This window comes from Benincasa hispida, chromosome 9 (assembly GCF_027475165.1).
Source record: "Benincasa hispida cultivar pf3 chromosome 9, pf3_genome.v1.1, whole genome shotgun sequence".
Classification (NCBI taxonomy): Eukaryota; Viridiplantae; Streptophyta; class Magnoliopsida; order Cucurbitales; family Cucurbitaceae; genus Benincasa; species Benincasa hispida.
Genome location: NC_143486.1, coordinates 7,476,572 through 7,484,413, shown reverse-complemented (window position 1 = coordinate 7,484,413; position 7,842 = coordinate 7,476,572).

The following is a 7,842-nucleotide window of genomic DNA, read 5'->3' as shown; positions in this document are numbered from 1 at the left end:
CATGATGCCCTCAAATACATTTACAACTGTTGCATGAAAGAGGGCGCATCTGTTTGGGAATATGTCCTGGACATGATGGTTCAATTTAAAGCAGAGGCAAATGGAGTGGTCATAGACAAGAGTAGTCAAGTTGCTTTCATAATGGAATCTCTTCCGAAGAGTTTCCTACAATTTTGCAGTAATGCGTTGATGAACAAAATTCGATATAACCTGACCAGTCTCCTTAATGTGCTACAGAATTACCAGTCTCTTATAAAAAAATAAGGGATCGGTTGAAGAAGGGGCAAATATTTTCCATTCCAAAAGGAAGTTCCAGAAGGGTTCATCCTCTGAAACTAAGTTTGTTTCTCAGTCTTCTTCTTAAAAAATGATTCAAAACAAGAACGGAGATAAGGGGAAGGCTCCCGCTACTATGGTAAAAGGAAAGGGAAAGGCCAAGGTGGCCGACAAGAGCAGGTGTTTCCATTGCAAAGTGGATGAACACTGGAAAAGAAACTGTCTTAAGTACCTCACTGAGAAAAAGAAGGAAAAAGAAGATAAATAGGATTTACTTGTTTTAGAAACGTGTCTTATGGAACATGATGAGTTTTCCTAGATACTTGATTTTGGAGCAACTAATCATGTTTGTTCTTCTTTACAGAGAAATAGTTCCTTTCAAAAACTGGAAGAAAGTGAAATAATACTCAAGATCGAAACAGGAGACGTTGTTTCAACTAGTGCAGTAGGAGCTGCAAAGTTATTTTTTAAAGATAGATTTATTTTTCTAAAGGATTTGTACATTGTACCAAGAATTGAGAGAAATTTAGGTTTTCTCTCTTGTCTACTTGAACAATCTTACACTGTAAATTTTCAAAGTAGTGAAGCGTTCATTCTTAAGAATGGTGTACTTATATGTTCAACTAGATTAGAAAATAATTTGAATGTATTAATACCAATCGACATAAAAGAAATTTTAAATCATGAGATATTTAAAACTAATCAAACTCAAAATAAAGGGGACATATTTCTCCTAACAATAACAACACCTATCTTTGGCAATTAAGACTAGGTCACATTAATCTCGATAGGATCAAGCGTTTGGTTAAGAGTGGACTTCTAAATGAGTTAGAAGATGATTCACTACCTCCATGTGAATCTTACCTCAAGGGAAAAACGACCAAAAGACCTTTTAGTGGAAAAGGTTATAAGGCCAAAGAACCCTTAGAGTTAATACATTTGAATCTTTGTAGTCCAATGAACGTAAAAGCTCGAGGAGGGTACAAATATTTCATCTCTTTTATAGATGACTATTTGATGTATGGTTATTTATACCTAATGGAGCATAAGTCTAAATCATTTGAAAAGTTCAAGGAGTTTAAGGTTGAGGTAGAGAACTTGTTAGGTAAAACTATTAAAACACTTTGATCTGATCGATGTGGATAGTATATAGATCAAAGATTCCAGGACTATATGATAAAACATGGAATCCAATCCCAACTCTCAGCTTCTGGTACATCTCAGCAAAACGGTGCATTAGAAAAGAGAATTAGCACCCTATTAGACATGGTTCGCTCGATGATAAGCTATGTTTAGTTGCTTAGCTCGTTTTGAGGGCATGCAGTAGTGATTGTAGTTCACGTCCTGAACAACATTCCCTTGAAAAGTGTTTCTGAAACACCTTTCAAGTTATGGAGGGGGTGTAAACCTAGTTTACGCTAGTTCAGGATCTGGGATTGTCTAAAACACGTGATTGTGAAAAATCCTAAGAAACTGTAACCTCGTTCAAGGTTGTGCAAATTTATTGGTTACCCAAAAGAAAAAGAAGTGGTCTTTTCTATGATCCACAAGAAAATAAGGTGTTTGTATCGACAAACACGACTTTCTTGGAGGAAGAATACATGAGGGATCACAAACCACGTAATAAATTAGTATTAGGAGAATCTACCGAAGAGTCAATAAGAGTTGTTGATGAAGTTGGTCCTTCAACAAGAGTTGATGAACGAGGTAGTTCTTCAAGTCTGTCTCATTCTTCTCAATCGTTGAGAATGTCTTGACACAGTGGAAGGTTGTATTACGACCTGACCGCTACTTGGGTTTAACTGAAACTCAGGTCGTCATACCAAATGATGGCCTTGAAGATCCATTGTCCTATTGACAGGCAATGAATGACGTAGATAAGGACTAATGAGTTAAAGTCATAGACCTTAAAATGGAGTCAATGTACCTCAATTTAGTACGAGAGCTTGTAGATCCACCTGAAGGGGTAGAACCCATAGGGTGCAAATGGATCTATAAGAGAAAAAGAGATGCAACTAGGAAGGTAGAGACCTTCAATGCTAGACTCGTAGCAAAGGATTATACCTAAAGATAAGAGATTAACTATGAGGAAACCTTTTCTCCTGTTGCCATGTTAAAGTCTATAAAAATTCTCTTGTCCATAGTCACATATTATTGTTAGGATTGATGTCCTAATTCTCCTAGAATCTCGTTGTTTTGTAAAGATACACATTGTTTAATGAATAAAATAATTGTTATTTAAATCTAGCATTTACTTATATCCAATAAACAAAGCTCCTTGGTTATCTTATGTGAACTTAAGCATGTATATGTGATATACAAGTGGATCATGTCTTAAGTGATAACCTAAATAGGTCTGCAGTATAAGGATTAAGGTAGGATACTTGATCCTGGTGACACTAGGGATACGACATGCTTTGTAGAGGTTTGCAAGTGTTGTAAATTACTACAGATGTTAGATCCTAACCAGTCATGTGGAGACGTGCGAGCGAGGATGTCCTATACAAAGAGTTTGTATAAGACCTGGACCACGAGATGACTAGACTCATTATATAACACCGTTGATTCTAGAGACTTACATCTCACCTAAATGACCATAGGTGACATGACCTCAATCTTGAGTGTTTTGGGAACTCCTGCCTTTGAGGGCGGTCCTTTGATTAGTATAGGTGAGAGTGGCCAGATTTCCAACTCAACATGCCTACCTTTTTGAGGACTTGTCTAATTTGGGAGCTGGGAACTCAATCCACAAGATGGAATTCATTCCTTTCCCGAAGCAGGGATAAGTAGAGAGATTGCTCCCTTAAGGGTTAATTCTGGGGCTTGAACATAGTGGCCACAACTTCTTTTTGGAAGAAGAGACTCAGTCATAGTAGGACTATGACTTATGTTCATTAGAGGGATCAGTAGTACTTAAGAAGACAGATGTAACTACAGGGGCATAACGGTTATTTGCCCAGTTATACTTACGAGCGATCTGTGAAGGGTTGTCACACTGCTGATTGGTTAGGATGGACACATAATATATCTTTGGTAAGGAGAGTTCAGCTATCGGTCTTTAGTGGAGTGCCTGGCAATTAATGGATGGTGGATCCCGTGACTAAAGAGTTTAGTCAGTTATTCACATACCATTGGAGCTTCGAGCTATAGGTTCATAAGGTCCCCTTGGTAACTTAATGGATTCAGCTGAGGCTCAGTTCTTGAGATTGATTTGAAATGTTCAAATTGATAAGAGGTATTTTGATTATATGTGATATAATCGGTATGATGTATAAGATACATCTAGTGGAGGATTGATGTAAATGAGATTTACATTAAGTACCATGGAATAGAAAAAGAACTATGGTTTATATGTTTCATGAGATGAAATATTAAAACTATAGGTTATAAATATAGTATGATAAGTTGGTTATCATTTATATTTATAATAATATTAATTATTGGATAATTAATTCTTTTTCTTTAATAACCAATTGAGTGGGTGGTTATTGGATTTTCATGGTAACCGTGAGTTAAAAGGAAAATAATTTTCCTAATTTTAGTAAGTTTTGAAAAGTTTTTTTTTCAAACGTTGGAAAATTGTTTTGAGATTTTCTCTTGCAACACGGTAGTTGTCAAGTAAATACATATTTACTAAACGACAGCTTGAGCGAGCTAAACGATCGTGTAGTATTTACTAAGCGACAGCTTGCCCAAAGTAAACAATCTGTAGTGTTTGTAGGCGACAGACACTAAGCTAAACGATCGCTTAGCTTTAGCTAAATGATTGGGCATCGACCTACGCGATAGGTCTCCACTATCTCCCACTTGTCCAATCGTGTACATGATTAGTGTTTTCTCCTTTGTCTGTCTCATACCAAGTCCGAACAGAGCCCACTCTCTGGATTCTCACATCAAGAATACCAAGGTAACCTTCTTAGTGATGTCATACTCAACTCGATGACGTCGAGGTTCTGTGGAGGTCGTCATGTTGCTAAGGAGTTTGTGGCTGAGGCAATCATTGAGGACGAGCACGAAGTGTTCGTGCAGTGTTGCGGTCATGTTATTCGAGCGTTCAAGGTTGCTGTGTTCGAGTGTTTGTGAGCAAGGAGTGTGGAGACAAATCTACAAATGTTCGTAGAGTTTTCCCTTTATTCATTTGTAGTTATTCATGCTATAATTTCTATATTAATTGTATAACCGCACGTTTCTGTATGACTGTAATTTGTAATGTTCATTCATGATTATAATTTGGAATGATCTTATTTTCGCTGCTCATGAAAATCTTGAGTTCGATTTCCTTCAATTATGACTATGAAATATGGCAAATGGACATCAAGATTGTCTTTTTGAATGGTAATCTTGAAGAGAATATCTTTATATTTCAGCCCGAGGGGTTCATAGTCCAAGGTCATGAGCAAAAGGTTTGCAAGCTAAATCGATCCATTTATGGGTTGAAACTAGCATCCAGATCTTTGAATATTAGATTTGATACTGCGATCAAATCTTTTGGTTTTGATCAAAATGTTGATGAGCCTTGTGTATACATGAAGATCAACAAGAATAAAGTAGCATTTCTAGTACTTTATGTGGACGATATTCTACTCATTAGGAACGATGTAGGGTACCTTACCGAAGTGAAAAATTGGCTAGTGGCCCAATTCCAAGTGAAAGATTTGGGAGAGGCGCAGTATATTCTGGGATCCAAATCATTAGGGATCGTACAAACAAAACGCTGGCATATTCTCAAGCAATGCATATCGACAAAATGTTGGCTCGATATTCAATGCATAATTCCAAGAAGGATATATTGTCTTTCAGGCATGAGGTTCACTTTTCTAAGGAATAGTGTCCTAAGACACTTGGAGAAGTTGAGGATATGAAACGACCCTACACCTCAGTTGTGGGCAGCTTAATGTATGTTATGATTTGCACTAGGTTTGACATAGTTATGCAGTGGGAATAGTCAGTAGATACCAGTTCAATCCAAAGTTAGACCATTGGATGGAGGTTAAGAATATTCTCAAGTATCTTCGGAGAACGATGGACTACATGCTAGTGTATGGGGTTAAGGATTTGATCCTTACAGGGTACACCGACTCTGACTTCCAAACTGACAAGGATTTTAGGAAATCTACATCAGGGTCAGTGTTCACCTTAATGGGGGAGTTGTGGTTTGGAGAAGCATCAAGTAGGGATGTATAGCAGACTCCACTGTGGAGGATGAGTATGTAGCTGTTTGTGAAGCAACTAAGGAAGCAATTGTTGGGAATGTCCTAAACTCGCAGATCGTAAATATTGTTAACATATTCTATTTATCAATAAAAATGATGTTGAGCTTTTTTTTATTCAATAATATTGTTGATATTGCATTCGTTTATGAAAATCCAATAAAAAAATCCATGGCTATAACATGAATACTTTAACTTTATATGACAACATAAAAGTGGATCAAGTTTTTGTATGTAGCCAAAATGGTCTATATGTATATGGATGAGATTGGGTACCTCATCTTGGTGACACTATTGGATGCGGCCCATTTTGTATGTTGATACAAATGGTGTGATCCACAAATCATTCATGTAGAGACATGTGAGTGGGGGCATCTTAGGCAATGAGTTTGCATAAGACTAGGACCTCGAAATAGTCATTTTTCTTTATAACGACCGTTTACTATTAAAACTAGCTATTTCAAACTAAAATAACCGAGGGTAACTCGATCTTAATCTTGAGCTAACTATGAACTCCTGTTTATTCAGGATTATTCTTTGATCTGCATAAGTGGGAGTAGTTCAACAGCACTGCTCAATAAGCCTCCCACTTTGGGGATAAGACCGGATTGATAGTTGGGGACATGACGATTTAAGATGGAATTCACTCCTACCCGACTTAGGGTTAGCAGATAGATTGTTCTCTTAAGTGTTGATGTCTAGTCTTGAACAATGGGGCCCTACCCTCTCTTGGTAGAGAAGGTCATGATTTATAAGTTGTAGAATGAGAGGTAAATTTGTATAATGAGAAATTAAACTTAACTTTGTTAAGTCACACAAGCACTCATGCTCAAGTTAATATCAATTTTTTTTAGTAATAAAGCAATATAAAATAGAATGAAGTTTGGATATATTCTAAATTTGCCCATATTTGGCCACCAATACCACCTGGCCTTGGCCAAAATAAAGAAAATTTATAGTAATACATTAGTATGAAAATTTGTCAATATCATCTCCATTCATTATTTGTTACAAAAGTAGCATTTAAGAATTATATGAGGTCTACGAAATAAATAAATAATAAATTAATAAATTAATAAATCATTTGATGATATGTCAAATAATAAATTAGCTACTACAATAATACTATAATTTTTTTCGATTTTCTTGGCCATTAGGCCATAGGCAAGGGATATTTTGGCTTATGATATTGGTCATTTTGGCATGGGCCGGTCATCTAGGGTCTTTGACCAACTCCTTGTCGGGCCGGCTTTCTATTCTTCGTGCCAATTTCAATGGGTGGGCCTAACTTATGAGGCTTCTAACACCTATGGCCTTTGAGTTTCGAATCTTAAGACTTTTGGACTTTGGCCTTATGTCTAATTTTCACCAATTATATACCATATTTAGTTATTAAATACTTTTTTTAAAAAAAAAATTGACTAAGAAATTTAAATATGTTTTTAAGAAAGGTGAAACTATAGAATATAGATTTCAAGAACAAAATACCGTATTAACTCACAACTCATCCACGATCAAACTCAATTTTTAGATCAAGTAAGATGTTAAAAATTGTCTTAAATTATTATCAACCAATGATAGTAGATTAGGCACTTGCTACCTCTTATTGGTTGTTGGTTACAGTATTTATCCTTGATCAAGAGGTTAAAGTTATGAATCTCTACCTTTAAACAAAGATGAAGTTTCGATCTTATATCCATGTATTTTTTAAATTAAAAAAAATTAAAGATCATTGATAAAAATGGGATAATGCACCTTTGTCCCATGAATACACTCCTTGTATGATCTACCTACCTTACATATCAATGTAGTTCCTTTAATACATCATTGTAGACATCAATCATATTTATTAGAGTTTCTTCTGTTCAAGATTGATTGAAGAGTATAAATACAAGATTAATTCAGGCCTAATTAGGAATGTGGGCCATCAATTCATGGATTGGAGCAAACACATTCAATTAAGGAAGGCAATAGATTAATGGATTGATATAAATGGAATAGGAATGAAAATTACCCTAATAATAAAGATGCAACTTTTAAGGCATTTTAGATTAATAAAGGATAAATAATGGACATTAGAAAAGGTAATGAAGCTTTTAGTTTGGCAAGAAACAACTGGCTCAACATTTTTACAGCTCAATAACAGAAAGAGGATAAAAGCATCATATCCCACTTTAGAGCAAAAATAAAATAAATGCTTACCTTAGAAAAGAAGCTACTAAATAAGTCAGAGCCACGGCCGCCGAATCACAATTTTGGGCAATTGACTTGACCCACTGCTGTCTTCTTGTCAAAAAGGCCAATCACAAATGCCCCTGTCTCGCCTTAATTTCCATCACTATTTATATGATTCTTC